Raw genomic sequence first — 22,681 nt, forward strand, 5'->3', positions numbered from 1 at the left:
TATTGATTTAATGATGATATGAGGGGTGTAATGTCCCAAAGCCACCATATGATTATGGAAGACGACGTACTGGAGGGATCCGGAAATTTTGACCACCTGGGGTTCTTTAACGTGCACTCAAATCTAAGCACACGGGCCTGCAACATTTCCGCCTCCATCGGAATTGCAGCAGCCGCAGTCGGGATTCGACCCCGCGACCTGCGGGTCTGCAGCCGAGCACTTTAGCCACTAGACCACCACGGTGGGGTGGTTGAGAAGGTGAACTGACACAAGGCAACTTACTCGTACAGCTCTTCAACAATAGGAGTTGGGTGTGATTCACCACTCTGGCCGAGCCTCAATATTATACTTTGGCCAAACATCTTGAAGAATCCCGAACGTTAATAATTCAGTTTTCACACGTGAATCCTTCAGCTTCAGTGTGCAGTTTGTGTAATTCAATAAGTACGAAGATAAATATATTATTCCATAATATAATACATAAACTAACATCTGGCCGCCGTTGCACTTTAGCCCGAACACAGCAAAGGCGTCGTTAGGGTCAGTCAACACACCTTGTTTTTTATACACGAGGCCTAACTGGTGCCTCTCGTGTACGTCGCAATAATGATGATGCATAAGAAAGAAATGTGCATTGCGGCTCAGATTAAGATACCAAAGGTGTCGAGAACAGCTTTTATTTTCTGTTGGTAATATGGGCGAAAAAGATAAATTGTTATTTTCGTATACTGTAGTATCTAAATCAGTTACGCAGTTTCCTTGCCTGAGTAATTTCGTAAACATCGTGCCGAATGGCTGGTTGTTCATACATATGCAGCTTATTGACTGAACTAGGTCAAGAAAAGCACTCGTCATGGTGTGTTCGAATGTTAATATCTTTTTTTTTCACTTTGTGACGGCGTTTTTGCATGTGCAACTGCATTAGGCGGGCAAACATTTTGGAAACATTGTAGACGAAACTTGTCGCTTTCGATGATTCACTCACTAGTGTCACGTCTTTTCACGCCACAGACAAGTGTGCCGTGACGGCACAGTTGCGACAATCTCATCGAAAACCCTTGTTTAAGTGTCAGCCATCTTCACGACACGCGCCTTGTCTCTCCAATTGTTGCGACACGAAACGCAGCGTGCAACAGCAAAAAAAAAAAGTTCGAGTCTATCCACATTTAGGAAACGCCGCATGGTCTCATCCTGGAAGGATAAACATTCACACCACCCAAATTTATAGCGACGCATGGTAGTCGTCTGCCTTTATTAGGCTACGTTAATTCAATTATCCGCAATATATGGACTGCTCTGTTCGATTATCTTTGTATCGGTATCGTTACAAGTGGTACTTAGCTTTCTTATTCTTCTAAATCGTTACAACGAGCCGTGCGAACGTGTTGTGGTGCGCGCTGTTGCCGGGGACTGGCTGTTGTTTAGACATGAATAAAAAGGGCACGGTCCTCTACGCAATCGCCCGAGGTGACCAGAAGGTGAAAGCCGCCTTTCTTCTTGAATCTCTTTTCGGTCAATGTTATTGATCCAGATCGAGAGCTATTCGCATTCAACGTAGTTCTGCGCTGCTTCCGGAATCAAAGAAATGGGAACGTTTCCGCACATCGCATGGTTTCGCAATGTCTATGAGATCGATGCTCCTTTGATCATGGAATGAGGGCGATTCTGGCGTCCTCTAACATTACATGATGCCGTCATAACGTGGTGATGATTTTCCACATCAATAGTATGTGGTCCCACGTGGGGCATGTGGTTTCGACCCACAAGCACAATCAGAGGCCCTGACAGCGATGCCGTATATAGTCGTCATTTGGCAACCGCCGCTTTCGTGAGTCGTGTTTGGACGGACAACTCGGAGATAACGAGAACGCATGAATGCCGCTGAGAGAAGGCACAGTGTTTGCTGACACCCTGCATATTTATTATTTTCACGTTTATTCCTAACACCTCGTCTCCGCGAAATGTCGTTAGGGACCAGCCATTTCAAAAACGGGAACCACTCGAAAGCTGTCGTCGGCAGCTGAAAAGAAGGAAATGCTCAACGCGGAGATAAATAACGTGTCCAAACGAATATCCGTGCTTTTGTCTTGCGAATAAAACAAAAAACAGTACTTTAACACAAAAAAAAGACACTGCAGGCTTTTTAATCAGCCAGAACGCATGTAATTTTGCTTAGTATGCCAAGCATACTTGATTTAAGCGACACCCTGTTGGTATGATAAGGTAGCACTCTCATATACGTTTAATAGCCGAGTAATACGCTATGCATGCCTGATCAGGCACAAATTGCTTCTATCACGATTGCCATCCATCCATCCATCCATCCATCCATCCATCCATCCATCCATCCATCCATCCATCCATCCATCCATCCATCCATCCATCCATCCATCCATCCATCCATCCGTCCGTCCGTCCGTCCGTCCGTCCGTCCGTCCGTCCGTCCGTCCGTCCGTCAACATAGTATTCACACTGTGAATACTATAGTGACAGATGCACAGCGCATAGTATGTGCTGTGCATCTTGACAATGCAGTGTTTTCAAGGCAGGTCGCGTCTCTCGTGCATTTGTAGACCCAATACAACAGCATTGTTCGTGTTCCGCAGATTTCTCAATCAGGTAGATTGATTCGGTGTGAAATAGACTGTCACATATTTCGAAGGCAACCTTTTCTCTAGGTTCATCTAAATAAAGTGTTGCGTTGTCTTTCCCTGGAATGGCTGCACAGTGTTGAACTCGAGGAACGATTTTTGGTGCAATTCTATCAAAACATCCTTCGATTAAGTTTTTTTACCGGTCTGGGAAAACTGCGTTATATATACGGTTTTGCCGCAGCGCTGATGTTTCGATCAATATAGCCTTGGTTAGACACAAGGAAAGAAAGCAGGTCTGCGAAGGCTAAAAGTATAAAAGAAGGCGTGTGAGTGAAAGCAAAATAATAAAAAGGCTGTTTGTGAAGCTAATGGCGTGGTTTGAGTTTCTTTACAAAGATTTTGCAGGCGTGGCCGTTCGCCAGCACAACCTGCGCTTCCTTCTCAGTCCTCTTTCTCCAGATCATCCCTCTTGCATGCAGTGGTTCCTCGAAATGGTTTTTCATTTCGCGAGTGATCGCAGCCGCACGTATGCGCGTATAACAAACGCGCGTGTTTACTCCGGTTTCCAATTTATCGAAATAGGTGGATTTTTTTTTCGTTTTCAGTCAGATGCAGAAAATTTTGAAATATCTCAAACACTCTTACTTCATCTTTTGCTTCTTCTGTTTCTTGAGACATGGCAACTGAGCCGACTTTCATAACATTTTCGCTCCGTAATTTTTGCTAATAGGAGAACACGCAGAATTGCTGATTTCTTCTCAGCTCTGACGTCTTTCAAATCAATAAGCCAAGAATTTGACTGGGCCGCCGCCCTGTTTAAAGAGTAAGGATAAGGGCTCCACCCAACGAGGACGATCTTTTAGGCCTGCACAAACTAAATTTTTCCCTCTCTCTCGTGAACTCTTATACTTTCTTTGTTTTTGACACCCCTCTCCTCCCTGGTTTTTGAAAGAGAAAAGCTCATGAATGATATGTGCTAATCTATGTATACTCTAAATGCGGTGATGCGTCTTTCATTATCGGTTTCCAGGCCGTGGTGCATTTTATACGTGCAGATGAACATTGAAAATGCTTAATGCCAGACCTTCAGAAACACTGTGATCACTTTGGGAGGAGTCAATTAAATTATCTCTTAGCCGCTTCTCCTATTCACGTTTACTACCGTCTGTAACTTTCTGAACGTACGACTCTTATCGACTCGTACTTGTATATATATATATATATATATATATATATATATATATATATATATATATATATATATTTATATATATATATATTGTAGTGGGGAATTCGCAAGGCAATGATAGTGGGACCATCATTGAGTGCGAAGCGCGAGCACGAGCTGTAGACACTGGACTGCCCGAGCATTTGGTTCTGTACCGGCTGTCTGCCTATTACCTGGCGTCGCTAATAAACCCCCTTGCAAAGTGGTGGAAGTGTGCTGGGTACGCAAACCTGGAACTTCGAAGCCGGAAGCTGCCCACTACATCAGCAATGCCTGATCAGACGACCGAGCAAGGCACCACCCAGCAAAGCACGGACCAATCTCAACTGGTCATCGTGCCTACCACCCTGCGCCAACGAGATCCGCCCTTCTTCAGTGGCACCGAGGACCAAGATGTGGAGGACTGGTTGCAGCTGTTTGAGAAGGTGAGCGCCGCCAACAAGTGGGACGACCCCTCGAAATTAGAGTATGTCCCATTTTATCTCAAAGACGTCGCCAGCCTGTGGTTCACAAACCACCGCACTGAATTTATCACTTGGGCCGGTTTCAAGACCACCCTCGCAGCTGTTTTCGATCGCCCCGCAGTGCGCAAGCTGCGTGCTGAGCAGCGCCTACGCGGACGTGCACAAAGGCAGGGCGAAAACTTCACAAGCTATATTGAAGATGTAATCGATTTATGCCGGCGCTTCAACCCTGAGATGACCGAACATGACAAGATCAGGCATATCTTGAAAGGCATAGACGATGATGCCTATCAAATGTTGCTGGCAAAGAGCCCAAGTACCGTATCCGAACTTGTGACCTTGTGCCAGAGCTTGGAAGAGATTCGGAAACAACGTGCAGCAGTTCGGAGGTCGACGACTGCAGACGACTCTCTCGCTGCCCTGGCCGTCGGTGGTGACAGCTCCCTGCTGGAGCAGATAAAAGAATATGTACGCGAAGAGGTCGCACGACAACTTTCATGTCTCTCGTATCTGCCGACCACCGAAGCACCAACGAACCGCCTAACGCCGACAATAAGACAGGCTATTCAGGAGCAGGTCTCCGAGGCGTTGCCATTACCTACGCCTGCCTCTCAACCAACGCCTGTTGCCGCGCCACTGACTTATGCGGCCGTCGCGGCAATGCCTCCTGCATCTCGTCTGCCAATGTATACGTCTGTCACACACTTCGGGTGAGGCCCCGCCGATCTAACATCGACGTGCGGCAGACTCGCAGGCTTCCACTTTACGCTTCGGCCTGCGACGCCTGAAAGGCCTCGAAGTGGCACATTTCGAATTTATTTGCGGGTTGGTCGACCCGTGCGGGGTTGCACGTGTGGTGATGTGTGGGCCTGACCGACGCACTCATAGAGCAGACACGGAGTTTGATTACACACAAACAATCATTTAATTGAAACAGGGGCAATTCAAAGGCAGGAGTTAACAAAAATAACAGAGAGGAATAACACTGATGCGCGATGGAGAGAACAGCGATATAACAAAATGTGCTAAAAACACTACAAAAGATACAGACTAAAGACAAATATGCGGAACATTAATAAAATAACAACAAGATGGAAATCAAAGGAGAGAGAGACACTCGAAATTAATTACAGAATGATCATGGTGGCGCTTTAGAATTTAAACGTGCGACGCTTCGCACACTACAAATATTTAAAAAAAAGGCTGGTTAAAACAAGTTTACGGTTTAACAAAAAAGTCACAATAAAAAGTTCCATACGGACCAAACCAGCCCTTGGTGCACGTAGGGGAGTTGACGGGTGTCGCTGAATGTCTCGCCGGCTTGGTAGACGACGAGGGTGCCCGGAATTGCAGCCGTCTCAATACGTTGCGCGGGTCACTCCGTGCTCGCCGCCTACGCGAGGCTCGCGACCCCGACGACCGCACTTGTTGCTGTCTGTACGTCAACTCCTCTTCCGATACAGTTCAAACCTCCTCGGGGGCGTCAACGTGTTCCCGTCTCATCTGGGAGTAATTTTCCTTGTTGAGACCACCGGTTCCCCTTCCGGTCAGGGGCAGGGAAGACGAGCCGGCGCCACGCTGGGTCGTTATAGTCGCCGGATGTCGTCTCCCAACACAAAAACGCCCTTCCTTGGAAGATGGGGCCCGCGGATGCTCCGAAAATTGGAGTCGTTTGTGACAACGTCACAACCTGTGCGACCGTCCACCGCGCCGTTTCCACAGCAACACGCCGGAAATCCTTGGCGCACCACTGACAACTGGCCTATATGTTACTTTTGCGGAATTCCAGGTCACGTTGCACGTCTATGTCGTCGGCGCTTCACAGTTAACGCACCAAGATATCCTGACTATTCGTTTCGACCTCCATACCACGCGCCTCACGTACCACCTGAAGTTCACGAACGCGATGCGCAAACTGCTTCCGGCGCCCGAACATTCGCTTCTAGACGTTCTACATCCCGCTCGCCTTCACCTTCACCAAGTCGTCGTTCCGTGTCGCCTATGCGTCGACGACCCACCTCCATTGAGACGGAAAACTAACTGCCGCAGCTCCGGAGGCACGAGCTGCGTCATCGTCTAATCGTTCAAGTCCTCGCCTGTCCCCCGCCAATCTTATCGATGTAATCGTCGAAGGTGTACGAACACTCGCACTCATCGATACCGGTGCCGCGATATCTGTGATTAGTGAGAGACTCTGCCGCTCTCTTCGTAAAGTGACGATGCTTTCTCCCGTGGTTTCTCTTAGTACTGCGAGCGCCCAACAAATTGAGCCCGTCGCGTCATGTACAGCAAAAGTTGTGATTCGAGACGTGTTGTACACCTTTGAATTTCACGTGTTGGCTTCATGTTCCCACGATGTCATCCTAGGATGGGATTTTTTATCACGTCATCACGCCGTCGTGGACTGCGCTCGGGCCGAAGTGGAGCTGTTACCGTTTGGTGATGCGCCTTCTGTTGATGCGGCCGTATCTAGTGTGGCTAACCTTGTCGTCGCGACGGACATAGACCTTCCTCCTTTTAGCGCCCAGTTTGTCCCTGCCTGCTGTGCTTTACTTTCTGACGCTACCGTCCTATTCACGCCATTTGACATCTTCGGTAGCCGCCACCACACATCGCTGCCATTCGCCGTTCTTGAGCTTTGTCAAGACACTACCGGGATATTTATTTCCAATCCCAACTCGTGCCCCCTCAGTTTGCGCCGCAACGAGACGCTCGGCCACATTCAGCTCATCGATGAAGGTACTATCGTGCCTGCCGATTTCTTCGACACCAAGCCGAATATGGAGCTGAACGCGTTGGTTCCTCACTTTGCCTTGAACAGCGTGTCTACCGATGCATTTCACCATTCTATTGACAGCCATCTCGCCCCGGCTCAACGAGAGCAGCTTGTTACCCTGCTGCACGAATTCAAGCGTTCGTTTGACTTTCCTTAAGCGGTGCTAGGAAGAACGAACACCGTTGTGCACACAATTGACACAGGAAAGAGTACTCCTTTGCGCCAGCGCCCTTATCGTGTGTCACCAGCGGAGCGTCGGGTAATTGCAGAACAAGTAGACGACATGCTACAGCGCGGAGTCATCAAGCCTTCTTGTAGTCCTTGGTCTTCCCCAGTTGTACTCGTCAAAAAAAAGGATGGTTCAGTCCGGTTCTGCGTAGACTACAGGCGCCTAAACAACATTACGAGGAAAGATGTTTACCCTCTTCCCCGCATAGACGACGCTCTCGATTGTCTCCAAGGTGCAGAATTCTTTTCCTCGCTTGACCTTCGCTCGGGTTATTGGCAGGTCCCAATGGCTGAGTCTGATCGTCCAAAAACGGCGTTTGTCACACCGGATGGCCTCTATGAATTTACCGTGATGCCATTCGGACTCTGCAATGCGCCTGCCACATTCGAGCGAATGATGGACAGCATTTTACGTGGTCTCAAATGGAACATTTGCTTGTGCTATCTTGATGACGTTGTGGTTTTTTCACCCGATTTCACTTCGCATCTCACTCGTCTGCGCAAGATTCTACAGTGCCTTACAAACGCCAGGCTTCAGCTTAACCTGAAGAAGTGTCACTTCGGGGCTAAACAACTCACCATACTTGGTCATGTCGTCTCGAAAGCCGGCATTCTTCCCGACCCTGACAAGCTTCGTGCTGTTGCCGAATTTCCTAAGCCGACTACTGTTAAAGAACTACGGAGCTTTGTGGGCCTGTGCTCCTATTTTCGTCGCTTTGTCCGGAACTTTACCTCCATCATCGCTCCACTCACCAAACTCCTTGCGGGCCCTGCAGATCTTTCGAATTGGACAGCGGCCTGTGACGAATCCTTCGCAACACTGCGCCGACTCCTTACCTCACCACCCGTACTGCGCCATTACGACCCTACTGCGCCAACCGAAGTACACACGGATGCAAGTGGCGTTGGCCTTGGTGCAGTACTCGCGCAACGCAAGCCAGGTTTTACGGAGTATGTGGTCGCCTATGCCAGCCGCGCCCTCACTAAGGCAGAAGCCAACTATTCTGTTACGGAAAAAGAGTGCCTCGCGATTGTGTGGGCGTTAAACAAGTTTCGCCCCTATTTGTACGGCCAAACTTTTGATGTGGTAACTGACCATCACGCACTCTGTTGGTTGGCTTCGCTAAAAGATCCTTCCGGCCGCCTCGGACGTTGGGCACTACGCCTCCAGGAATTCGACATACGCGTCGTCTACCGATCGGGGCGAAAGCACTCTGACGCAGATGCGCTTTCACGATCACCCGTGAAATCCGATGATACGGATATATCAGCCCTGGACCTTCCCCTCTCTGCCGTCAGCGTCACAGACATGCCATCCGAACAGCGCAAGGACCCTTGGATCGCCTCGCTATTGAATATGCTTTCTGACGCATCAACTTCCGGTTACCCGCGTGCTCTTCGCCGCCAAGCAACGCATTTCGCCATACGGGATGGCCTGTTATACCGTCGCAACTATCAAGTGACGGGTCGTAAATGGCTGCTAGTCATACCCAGCCATATGCGGTCTGATATCTGCAAATATTTTCATGCTGAACCGCAACACGCACACGCCGGTGCGCTAAAGACGTATGAGCGGATCCGCCAACGTTACTACTGGCGGGGTATGTACACGTTTGTACGCAAACACATTCGCTCATGTTCCCAGTGTCAGCAGCGCAAGACATTCCCTCATTCACCCGGTCAACTGCAGCCTTTGCCATGTCCTGCACGCCCATTCGACCGTGTTGGGATTGACCTATACGGCCCGCTACCGTGCTCTGTTGGTGGCAATCGATGGGTGATTGTGGCTGCCGACCATCTGACAAGGTACGCCGAAACGGCAGCGCTGCCTTCGGCTGGTGCTCGTGACGTTGCAACCTTCATCTTGCACCGGTTTGTTCTTCGTCATGGTGCACCACGGGAGCTCCTGAGTGACAGAGGACGCGTATTTTTGTCCGAAGTTCTGCAGCAGCTCCTAAATTCATGCCGTACGGTACACCGCACATCAACAGCCTATCACCCTCAGACAAACGGCCTAACGGAACGTTTCAACAGAACCCTCGGAGACATGCTCGCTATGTACATTGATTCCGACCACTCCAACTGGGACGTTGTTCTTCCTTTCGTGACGTACGCCTACAATACGGCGATTCAATCAACAACAGGCTTTTCTCCATTTTTTCTTTTATATGGTCGTGACCCATGCAACACACTCGACACAATTTTGCCATACAATCCTGATGCCTCAGAGTTCAGCCCAGTTTCTGAAATGGCTGAACATGCCGAAGAGTGTCGTCAACTTGCACGGTCCTTCACAGCCGATAACCAGGCCCTCCAAAAAGATCGCCACGACCATGATCTTGTTCAGAATACCTTCCCCGTCGGTTCTCTCGTGTGGCTCCGACTGCCTTTCCACTCTCCTGGACTGACTCCCAAGTTTGCACCGAAGTATACGGGCCCTTACCGCGTCATACAACACCCTTCTTCTGTCACCTATGTGATTGAACCACTCAAGCCGTCCACGGACAAGCGCCGCCTTGGTCGTGAGACGGTCCACGTCAGTCGCCTCAAGCCCTGTTACGACCCTCCTGTTCTCTCGTCACCTTGAGTCGCCAGGATGGCTCGTCTTCGTCGCCGGGGCATTGTAGTGGGGAATTCGCAAGGCAATGATAGTGGGACCATCGCTGAGTGCGAAGCGCGAGCACGAGCTGTAGACACTGGACTGCCCGAGCATTTGTTTCTGTACCGGCTGTCTGCCTATTACCTGGCGTCGCTAATAAACCCCCTTGCAATATATATATATATATATATATATATATATATATATATATATATATATATATATATATATATATATATATATATCTCAGGCGATGGCGTAGAGCATTATTCTCGAATGCAAGAGATCCGTGGTTCGAATCCCGGTGCCGAACAGTTCCAAACCAGATAAAAATAAAAACCGCGTGCACGGTGATAGAACTGCATTAAGAGGCCTGGGGTGCGGCCTCGCCGGTGACCACCGCCGGTAACGCACTCCCTCACCAGAGAAGAATTGGCCATCCTGGTGCAGTATCTGGCCACTACCTCCCACATGCATACGTCAATTAACTCACGGCCCTGTCCCCAGCGGCTGCGAAGCAACTGACCACGGTGCCGGTCAGATCTGCAACGCAGCAGAGGGTGCTAAGAATCTCTGGATCCGGACAGGCCGCCATTGGAACCTGAACTTGGCAACGTTTAACGCTAGAACCTTATCTAGTGAGGCAAGTCTTGCTGTACTATTTGAGGAGCTGGAGGGAATTAAATGGGATGTAATAGGGCTCAATGAGGTTAGGAGAACAGATGAGGCCTATACGGTGCTACAGAATGGGCACGCCCTTTGCTATCGGGGCTTGGCTGACAGAAGAGAACCGGGAGTGGGGCTCCTTATCCACAGAAACATAGCTGACAACATCAATAAGAAACTGCACGAATAAGAAACTGCAACAAGAAACTGCATGCCCTGAATAAAAAACTGCATGACTTACACGTTCAGAACAAAAACGTTATCATAGCGGGGTATTTAATGTTCCAGACGTTGAATGGAACGAAATGGAAACGGGTGCGCGAGACCGTGATGCAGGCGCAGCAATTATAGATATGTTCTTTTCACATGGGCTTACACAAGTAGTACGGGACTTTAATAGGGTCTGCGGTCATAGAAAATCTGTTCTTGACCTCTTCTTTTTAAGCCATAGCATTGTATCGAGATAATATAGAGTTGATATTCTGCCCGGCATCTTGGATCATTCGATTGTAAGATTGTCTTTGAATATAGGTTCCTTTTCAAGGGTCCCTAGAAATGTTTCATATTACAGACAGTTGAACGAAGCTGATGATACTTCAATAATAGATGAACTGGCGTTTTGTTTTGAGAAGTTAGAAAAATTTAGTCAAGATGAATCTGCGCATATGAGTTGTGGTTAAACTTTAAGAGAATGGTTCACAAATGTATAGGCCGCTATGTTCCTCTCAAAAGTAAATCTAAACGGGTGTGCAGCCCATGGATTACGAGAGAGATCATACAACTGAAAAGAAAAGTGGCAAGGCGTAAGGCACTTTATAAGAGTACACGCGATTCCGCTGTTCATCATGACATGCCAAACTTAAGTAAACAGTTAAAATTAATGATTATCTTACGCGGAACGTTAGGGAGCACTGGATTCATTGCGCGCTCTGGCGTACGAACGGGTTTGTCACGTGGTATATTTTTGTATTTCGTGGGCATTTGTAATCAGCAGAAAAACACTAATACCTAACAGATTTAAAGTTCAAAACTGTCTAATCGGACGTTTTGCGAACCGACAACTTTCTCATTGAAACATTTTATATATCTTTGTTTCTTGAAAAGTTAGTTAATTTAACGTATCTGATTAAACAATATTTGAGAACACAAAAACAGTCCAACTCCAGGCAATGGTGAGCAACATGCATTTGGTGGCGTCGTGATTACGTGTTCCGGCATATTTTAAAGCTCTGGCTAAAGTTACGTGGGACACCCTGTATACTTCTTTGTTGGAACAACGCAGATGCCTCTGTCAACATTGCACACATGCAGCTCCTGAGTGTTCAAGCGAAAGCCGTCAATAGCGAAAGCTGTCCGTAAGCAATATCACACGAAATAAGAAAACTCAATAAATAAAAAAAAAAACACCCAGGACACAGTAGGTGGCGAACCTGGGTCTGCTGTGTGCCAGCCCAGTATACAACTACTGAGCCACGCCGGCGCTTGGGACCAGTTCGCAAACTTAGCTTAGGCAGGCTTTATGTCGGGAAAGATATCTCAATAATATGAGTAATAAAGCGCTTTTGAACAGCAAAGAAACAACCAGGCGTCACGCAATGCGAAAAGCGTAACGAGTGGGTTCTTGAATGCTGCAATCCATTACAACAGCTTGTTCTTGATCACCTACTAATTGTGGCGCATACCCACTTGAGGTATGATGGAAGCGGAAATGTTGTAGGCCCGTGTGCTCAGATTTGGGTGCACGTTAAAGAACCCCAGGTGGTCGAAATTTCCGGAGCCCTCCACTACGGCGTCTCTCATAATCGTATGGTGGTTTTGGGACGTTAAATCCCACATATCAATCAATCAATCAATCAATCAATCAATCAATCAATCAATCAATCAATCAATCAATCAATCATACAATCAATCAATCAATCAATTCACTTGAGGCATAAATCCTCGTCGTCATCAGCCACTGCATGAACAACAGGCACAAAATTTTTCGCAAGTGTCTAGCGGATGCAACGCTTCTCCGAAGAATGATGAAGGATAGCCTAATGAATGCCAGCGTAAATGAATGCCGACCCATAAATTACGGGTATTATTGGCACTAGTGGGTACCCAGCAAGTGTGTCTGTAGCAGTTGTCCAAACAGTATTTAGAAACCGAAATGCCATTCTTCGTGACTGTGCTGTGGATTCCGGGCAGGCCTGGCGTATTTATCATGAAGTGTATTCAATGAAAAATTAAGTTGGTTAATTTTTATTGAACATCAATAGTGCCTTTGTGCTAGCATATGTTTCTATAGACAGTGTGGACGAAAAGAAGTACTTTGCTTTTTGGCTTGTTTTCTTCACTATTGAATACACTAAACTCTATTTCCTTGCAGGCTTGCCGACAATAGACAAATTTAGTTGCTCGTCCGCAGGAGCCGTACGAACGCGGCCTGTCATTGCTAATGACAATCAATCAATCAATCAATCAATCAATCAATCAGTCAATCAATCAATCAGTTTATTATCATGTCATAAAATGATGTTACAGGAAATAAAATATACAGACGAGGGTTCCAAAGTACACGAATGCAACGGGACCCTAGCAGGCTGCATCCGTACGGCAGCTGCGGACGCGTGACTGAATCGGTCTAATAACATTATATCCGCGAATATCCAAGGAGTCTTTTCGAAAAATATCGAGCAATTGGTATGAAATATAAAAGCGCCCTGAAACACTTTTCATGTAACCAAAGAATGAATTCACTGGAAGAGCTTATTGCCTTACCAATTCAACGAAGCAAAAGTTTTAAGAATCCGTTCAGTACAAGGGAAGTCGCAAAGATTTGTGACAATTGCATTCCCTCTTTTCTCGCCCCGACGAAAGCGCTAGAAGCTAAGCAGGGAGAGATGGCAGGGGCAAAGAAAATACGTCACCCGCGCATTATGACCTTGAGCACTTTTTCTTTTTTTTTCTTTGAATGCGGGGCTTTGTCAGTGTGATCGCGCGCGCACACATGCACAATTCGCGGTCTCCCGTGGCAATATCTGTAACGACCCCATTTATCATAGCAACCCCATCTAGATGGGCTTTCTACGAGTGATTTTTGAGGAGCGTCTTCTGTCATTTGTAGAGATAAAAGAAAGCAATTTTAGCTGACTTTGACAATTTATTGTGAATTCCAGGCCACGTGCTGCACTATAATATTTGGCTCGCGTGTAGTCAGGAGCCTTTAAAACCGATTGACAGCGTTTTCTGACCATGCTCAAAATTCGTTGCAGGGCCCCTTTAAGGCGACGGCCAAAAGAGTGCGCTACGAAAATGACAAAAATGGTATTTGTGCTATGAAAGGACCAAAAGGTCAAGTCACAGAGTGGCAGAGGGTGCACCGAAGCGAAAAGAATGAACAGTCCTACATAATGTGCTCATATATAGGTTAATTGTAGAACATTGTATTAGATTTATGTATCTCCACTTCGAAAGTAACTTTGCCCAGCAGATGGAAGCAGACGCGTAGAAAATAACCATGGATGTCTAATTAAGTTATTCGCTTAATTAAGCGAATAAGCGAGGATACACTTAAAAATGGACACCAGAATACCTTTGAGCGAGTCATTTCGAATACAAATGCTTGCAGGATACATTATCGGATTAAAAAATGTTTTGTTCAATTAGAACGAAAGATCGGGATAACCTTTCAGTCTAATGTAGAGAACGAATGACGCTCATAGGATGGTGTTTCGGTTGCTCACCTAGCAGAAATTAAATGTTAACCCCCCCCTCCACACACACACACACGCACGAACACGAAAGTGTGTTCATATAGAGGTAATGTAGAGGTAATGTCAGCGCTCCGCCCTCATTCAATGTGATTCCCGCTGGTCACACGCAGCGCAGAGATGTTCTTGTGCTTCGAAGTTGCTTAAGCTCAGTATTATAGGTTGGAAACGTTGGTGCGTATCTTCGCAAAATATTTGTTACGCGAACTGAGATAATCAAGGACGAAACGAGAAGACAGGCTAAAAAACGCCACAAGATGGCGCCTGTCTGGGTCAAACAGAGTCCCCTAAATATACACTAAAGGGAACTCTGGCGCGAATGTTAGCGAGTATGACAATGCTGGGTAGTACTTCTGGCTCCATGTGTATTCGTGTGGCCTGGGGTTGTTTTTTTTTTTCGTGAAACAAGATTCAGCAAATCTTCAGCGGTTGCCCTTCAAGAGCTTATTCTTTCAGGCTTACCATTTCAAATAGAGTCACGAAGCTGAAGAGGGTTAGTTTTTTTTTCCTTAGAAACAAAACCGAAACACCGTAGTAAACGAATCCACAAGTGCGATTCACCACCCGCAGGTACGAAGACTAGGCAAATCCGTGTACTGTGTATCCATCATTTTAATGGGTGCGTAACGATCGCAGTGCCAGAGTACCCTCTAGTTATATTAAGAAACTCTATGGGGTCAAACACACATGCAGGTGGCGTTGATAAGAAATCCGGTTACTGCGACGTCACGTGCGATCGTGACGGGCGATATTTATCAGCCCAAATTCGTGAATCCGCCTCCGTGATGCCGACGTCTTGCCAGGCTTTGAATGTGGGTGATTCATCCGGTTCCTTATATCTGATCAGCTCAGATATATCACAATGTCGGCAATCTGCAACTTGTTTGTGCACGTACAGTCTGAAAAATGCAGTAAATTCTTTGAGTTGGTAGTGTCTCATCATTCTTTTGTATAATATACAGTGAAACAATAAAACAACTCTGAAATTCAACTAAGAGAAGGGTTACGAGGCACAGCCACCTTGACAAAGTGAAAAAAAGGACAGCACACATCGCTGTGTCCTGTTTTGTCGGTGTACCCGCTAGTATTCACTTGTCATGTGTGACCATACGTTGGCGAAGTAATTCATGAGCCGACTCACTCAGACTCATCTCGACTGAGATCAAGCCGTGAGTATCAAAGAGTACGAGTGAGTAAACTTTTACTGAGTTAAAGTTCCATTGAGTCCAGTTAAAATAGTTTTTTTGTGAGTAGGAGTCCTAGTTAGTCTAGCTCAGAAAACTTTTGATCAGCCCGAGTCCGGGTGAGTCCAAAGCGCAAAATATTTTTCCCGAGTGAGTATGAATGAGTTTGCCGTGCCGCGGTGGTCTAGTGGTTAAGGTACTCGGATGCTGAAACACAGGTCGCGTGTACAAATTGTGACTGTGGTGGCTGCATTTTCGATGGAGGCGGAAATGTTGTAGGCCCGTGTGGTCAGATTTGGGCGCACGTTAAAGAATCCCAGGTGGTAGAAATTTCCGGAGCCCTCCAATACGGCGACTTTCATGATCATATGCTAGTTTCGGAACGTTAAACCCCACCTATCAATTAAGCAAGTGTGAGTGAGTTCCAGATTTTTGTGGACCTGTGTTTTTACCGACTTATCTTCAGCACTACTATAAGCCTTACCTAAATTCACGTTTATACTCGTGTCTATTCATTCACGCATTCCAAATTATTGCCGGTCATACACAGCGTCATTATTTATCGATCAGACGCGTGAATTACGTAGGAAGGTGCCTTGAGCTTCACACTGCAGTTCCAACTCTTTCAGAGAAGTTTTTGATAAATACATCTTATGTTGGCATCTCTTTAAAGAAAAATGTCCCTATGCAACCTCTCATAACCTCAACCTCTCAATATTCGAAGACATCAGAAGGTACTATGTCAAAAGGCTAACGGACTCATGAGTCGGCTCACTCAGACAACCTACTCAGATCGAGCCATGAGTCTGAGTCCGAGTGGGTAATATTTTGATGAGTTTTTGTCCGAGAGAGTCTGGTTGAAGAAAGTTTTCGTGAGTCTGATTCTGAGTGAGTGCTTCCCAGGAAAATATTGATGAGTCTAAGTTCGCATGATCCGTAGGTGTAAAATATATTTTAAGAACGAGTCTGTGTGAGTCATATAGTATACAGCCGATCTATGTTTGTCATTGCTGTCATTGCAGTCTCGCACTTTAACATCATAGTAATCGAGTTGCGAATTTCTGTGATATTAAACGGATCACTCAATATAAAAAATGTTTTCTTCTCACATGTGCACTTTTATTTCAACTTATTTCATAAAAGGGTGCAGTTCTGCTTACAAGTCACTTGCTCGGACATAACGTATGAAGCCACACAGGCTAAAAGAGAATAAGTTCCAGCTGTTTTCTTTCTTTTTTCTGGTGCACAGGAAAAAGCACGGGATGCTGAGAACCGAATAAAATATAAAAAAACTGTTTGCTATACAACGTTACAGTTGCCTTGAATCAGTTTACTTGAGAGAGACTAGCGGATTACGCCGTCGGTCGTTTGGGGTTTCGCGTAGCTTTAGGAAGGAAGGAACTGCAGAAAAAGGAAAGACGGGGATGTTAACTAAGGTTGAGCGTTGCGCTTGTTGGTGCAGCATAATTCAATATTTTACAAGGCATACAACGACGACGAACAAAAAAAAACACAAAGAAAGCGCTGAACGTACAAGTGATTTTATTTTAACAGGGATGTTAACTAGTGTGGAAGGTCTGGTATGCTACTCTATCCTTGGGAAAGGTATGGGTAGTTATAAAGAGGGACAAATAGAGAGGAGAGCATGCACTCACATACAAGGTGACACTTCATGATCATTAAAACGCAATTATTCTGTTTCCGCTGGTGAGAGTCTGTTTTCAAGAAGTTGAGCACTGTGTTAGTCGCCTTCCACCACGATGACCTCGCAGGCCGACAGGCCAGAATGGTTTCTGCCATCATCGGTTTGTGATTTATGCATCATAGAGTGGCTGCGAGTGATTTTCTTTGCGCATTGTAGCGAGGACAGGCGGAGAAGGTATGCTATAATGTCTCCTCACCACGTCGTTTTTAAGGCACAATACTGGCTTTTTGGAATGAACAGAGACTAAGAACATCAAGATAAGCTATTTTTTCTAAAAGCTGCACGTTGCTTTTTCTCTTTTATCTGTACCCAAGATGCTTTTTCTTTTAGACTGCACTTGACCCGACGCACTTTGCTCGCTGAAAGCAAAGTGCAATCACTGCTTCTTGTTTGACTTACATGAAGTAATTAGACCAGAAAGCGTTTTGCTAGCGAACCGTGACAAATTGTAGTCGTTAATTTCTTCTATGCTGTACTCACTTCGGAAATAGACGTTGCCGGGCGCAACAACTTTTGCTTTATAGAACTAAATAAACAAAGATATGGTAGAAGAGAAATTCACCACGTGATGATAAAATAAAGCACGTGGTAATAAGTTTACACTATAGCCGTGTAAAGCTTAAGAAACAGTAAAGATGATTGATTTTAGGAGCTTAACGTAGCCTTCTTCGCTGATGCTAGCTCTTTCCTTGACGTAGAAGGAGCACAGTATAACGACAGCCAGAAGATATCGAAACTCCTGCCGGCAAACTTGCACGCAAATATGGCTGTGGTGACCACTGTAGAAGCACGGGCTTTTGCCCTCTGGTACAAGGTATATGTAAACTGGTAGCGTAACTTCCTTGGAAGCCAATGGATCCAGTAGTAGGCGGCTCGTTTCCACCGTTGTCATCTACGTGAGGAAAGGACAACTAACAGCAAAAAAAAATGAAAAAAATAAATAAAGTATGACGTCATAAACGGAAGTGGTAGCAACGTTGCGCATTTGCCCTACATGGCGCGAAATTGAAATTTTGTTAATTGCTGACCTGCTACGTGTATTTATTTTTACGTGATTTTATCCCGCCTTAATTGCGTCTCGCTAGTTGCATGCGAGAGAAAAGAAACAAAATAACAAACATTAAGGAAGCAAAGTTGTTTTATTAGCCCAGTGCCGTACTTGCAATATGCACAGAAAAGTTCGCAGAGGCAATTGTGAGACAACTGTTCCCGAGCACAATCGCATAATAGTTCGAAAACTTGCGTTGCCAAAACCTTGAAAACCACTGCAGAGAGACAGCAGATTTGAAAGTATAGCTTTCACAGCTGTAGAGTACAACGTCTTGTTGCTTAGTTTGTCGCGTTCATAGTCACCAAAGGCGAGAGCATGCCGGCCGTGCGCCAGCGAAAACAGTCGGCAGTCACAGGAGCGGCTATCTACACATTCTGTGAGCTATAGTTGGGCTCTGAAATGCACGTAAAAATAAGTAAACTTCTAAAGCTACGCACGAAACCACCACGGAAAAGTGAGCGATGCCTCGTTGACCTGGTAATGCGCCGAAGCAAAAACACGCCGAGCTAAGCACAAGCTCTGATAGCATATTGCCTGGATATGCCCCCAAATTCCTTGGGCCATGTTACCAGACTGCCAGCACGTGCCCGCTGTTTCTGAAACCAAACGAAAAAAAAAAGGGTACGCAATCACATGCCAAAGACCGAAGCTTTATTGAAATGATCTACAATTTGTTTTGTAACAAACAAAATCAATACTACTGAAAATGAACGTTTAAAAAATTTTTGTTTTCGCTATTTGTCCCGCCCTCTTTTACTCACGCTTCAATCGTCACGCGGTTGTTGATGTCTGTTGCAATAGGTTTCAAACCCCGTTTCGTTCCGACTTTCACGACCTATTTAGATTGACCCTGTCTGGTATCTTGCACTCAGCTCGCGCCACGCCGCGCGAATTTGGTGCGGTGGCGGCGCTGACCGTCTCCGTCTGTGGGTGTCGCTAGGCGGTGGCGGCTGCTCGGTGCATTCGCGACTAGGAGAGATTACGCCCAGGTGCTGCACAACACTGGCTTGGTTGTCGCTAGGCAACGGCATGGAGGGCTTATTGCCGATAAACTGACGATGCACCTTGAGCAATAAACAGCTTCTTCAGCAAAAAACACAAAAATGACAGACCACTCGCAATCTGCCAATTGATTCCATTCGAAGTAGTCAGGGAGTAGCAGCGTGAGCGGTATTTTTTTACTTTGAGCCAAGTGTTACAAGGTGGATCGACGTCTTCACGTAAATTGAGAAGCTTTGCGATAGGCCTGCCGGGCACGTCGAATATACTGGCATGTAAAAGTACACTTCATAACCTCACGTAGCTTGGCTCCTCAGATTTGACGAAAACCAGGCCCCGGAAACTCAGTGCTAGTTTCGGTTTTAAAGAACATGCACGCTCGTAGTGGTTGCCGGGCATCTTAAGATCTGATTGAATGGTGCGAACTTGATGTGAATGCCCGCATTTATTGGCTTTCACAAGTTTTTACAAATAAAAAATGGATACCCTTGTAAAAAAACTTTTATTTTGCTTGTACGTTTTTTTCTTAATCCTTATTTTGTGATTTTTATATCAAGCGAAGCGCGGGAAGAGATAGACTTGCGTTCGTAGCACTTGCCTCCGCTCTTTCTCACCCCTCGCTCAGCGATACTAGAAGTTGGATCGCGCTCAGCTATCTCGCTCGATTGGCGTGTCAACTACGGGAAAGATAAGGACAGCAAGTTGTGGCGGGCAGGGAACGGAAGCCGCAGTGAACTGCGCCGAACAAGTCAATTATGCACCCGTCGAAGATCGCTCAATCGGGCAGCACACGTTTTGCGCGGCTTTGCGGTGTGCTAACCAGGGGATTTCTAGTTCCGCGACGGCTCTTCAGCATTTCCTAAAGGCAACGCGTGAGCACAATATTTTGTACCCAGTATTCGAGCAGGTGTTGATTTTGCATGAGTATAGATATGAGTAAACCCAGTTCTCTACAAGATTGACTGCATGGACTGACAGAAGTTCAGTGTCGCTTGGCTAATTGGTGAAGACAGCAGATAAGCTCCCGTCGGGAAAATACGAAACGTATTGAAAGTCTTCAATTCGAGTTGGCTCGGATACATCGTCTTAGTTTCTTTTACTTTAGCGTGTAGTTCCAATGATGTCAAGTAATTATAGGCTGCTTCCTACTCATGGAATTCTTGTAGCCGTGCTTTCAAAATTTGTGAGCCTTTCCTTCTGACAATGCCACTCAAATACACGTGATGAACTAAATGATTCCAAAAATTATTGCAGAGATTGTCGATGGAGCCAACATTTTGACAAGTGAACATTTCTTCGTCAAGACAACGCTGTTGCCCTGATGAAGACAAGTTAACTTGCCAAAACACTATTTACATTGACGTTCTTTCTCAAAAAACTTCTGATCGCTTCAAGGCTCTTGGTGCCTCTGAACTTCAGTATCATTTGGTCCTGATGTTCAGTAAGAAAGCTACGCGTGCCGTCATAACAAACGTGATTGAGTCAAATATGACGTGTCTTAGTCGCGATTCTTGATAATTTTCGCATTGGTGCGGATATTCAGGGTCAATCTTTTGCTTGATTGATTAATATGTGGAGTTTAGCGTCCCGAAACCACCTTATGATTATGATAGACGCCGTAGGGGAGGGCTCCAGAAATTTCGACCACCTGGATTATTTAACGTGCACCCAAATCTGAGCCTACGGGTCTGCAACATTTCCGCCTCCATCGGAAATGCAGCTGCCGCAGCAGGGATTCAATCCCGTGACCTGCGGGTCAGCAGCCGAGTACCTTATCCACTAGACCACCTCGGCGAGGCGGTTCAACTTTTGCTCATTATGTCCGTGTGTCAGTTGTAAGTTGAAGCTGCTTTCGTTGCGATAGCAATTATTTTCATTTTCATTCCATAGCAATCACTTCGTATAACCAACGCCTCCTCTATTTTATCAATGCCAGCCAGATGCGTCCGATCTAGCTGTTCACCACTTTTTCCTCTAGTCTGTTCCCGCTCTCTCCCATCGCCTAGCCTTCGGGTGTGCTGGGCGGTCATGGGGGTAAGTAGACCCTCATGCAGTGCCTCATGACGGAAATCATGTGAAGTAATTCTATGTTCAGTTGTGTACAGATTCGTGGGGCGGCGTCTTGCATTCCTCGTGTTCACAATATTGGTAGTCAAGCTGGCTCTGTGAAATATACAGTGTTTTGAGATAGCGTGTCGCCGTTGGTTGCGCTACGCGGGAAACCAATGGGGAAGCTTCACGGCAACGTTTCTGCATTAACTGCTCTGTGATGCGGAGGTGGCACTGTCTCGAGCCAGAAAGAAGTAGCATGAAGGAGCGAATCTGACAGACGTATCATATTGATGTGGGAAACGTGTCCGTCGCATCTTCAGGGAAAAGCGCTCGGACGCACGTGCGTGGCGAGCAGCACGATTCTTGATTTAGCACCGCACTACAACCACTCCTTGAACTAAAGCGGACCGACGGCTCCGGTTGAAAAGCACGCTTTTGCGCTGGCAGTAAGGAAATAAAGAAGGCGTTGTATAACATAGCAATTTGTCGCTATATTACATTAATTGCTTCACTTTTTCGGTGAAACTGATTTTGTGCAATAATCCCTGCCACAGTCGCGAAGTGCACTTGACAACATGGGTACGATTATACCAGCCACCGAGAAAGCTTCTTGAGACACAGCTATCCAGCGGTTACACACGATTTGCAGGCTTTGTACCGTTTGTCACAAGTTATTCTCGTTCATCTGTACCTTTGATTACGTGTACCTGTGTAACGCCAAGAGTATAAAGTTGGGCATGTTGGTAAGACACAGTTGATCGACGTAGTGCGTTTTGAAACATAGGACAAGGGAGGGACAGAAGGGAGCGCTGCGCTCCCTTCTGTCCTTCCCTTGTCCTATGTTTCAAAACGCGCTACGTCGATCAACTGTGTAACGCGGGGCACGTTTTGATGTGTTCGCCATTTTTCGCGTGACCTTCAAATTTGTTGCTATCGCCTTCATTACTGCGCCTTTTGCGGCAAAGCTGTGACTTTCCATAAATTCACACTTTCACACTACCATGCATGTCTAATTTTTATACAAAATGCGCAATAAAAAAGTTCAAGTTATTTATGCCTGTCAAGTTTCGCCTTACTGAGCAATCAGTCGGCTTAACTTTCGCCTCTTCGGAAAACACGAACAAAATTAAAAAAAAGTTTAAAAAAATTTTTATGAAGCGCCCAGCAGACTTGAAAGAAGGCACCAGCGCATTCCGCTTGCAACTGAAGTGGGAAAGAAGGGCTTTTGCGTAACCCCCCTCCTCTCAATTTTCTGTCTATGCCCTCTATTTCGGATTGTCACCAATGACGTCAGGAAATAGATTTTCTGTTCGTGAATCATGCCTAATAGAATGTCCAACAAGCTCCAGTAGTAAAAGCGGTGCTGCTGCTGCCGAGAGC

The 22,681-nt window shown here is 46.2% G+C and overlaps 1 long non-coding RNA gene across 1 annotated transcript in view; it reads left to right on the forward strand.

Moving 5' to 3' along the window:
- The window catches only part of LOC142817660 (uncharacterized), a 502,639-nt gene that overhangs the window by 104,907 nt on the left and 375,051 nt on the right, over positions 1-22,681 (forward strand). The gene's annotated exons all lie outside the window — the stretch shown is intronic.

This window comes from Rhipicephalus microplus, chromosome 5 (genome assembly GCF_043290135.1).
Source record: "Rhipicephalus microplus isolate Deutch F79 chromosome 5, USDA_Rmic, whole genome shotgun sequence".
Taxonomy (NCBI): domain Eukaryota; kingdom Metazoa; phylum Arthropoda; class Arachnida; order Ixodida; family Ixodidae; genus Rhipicephalus; species Rhipicephalus microplus.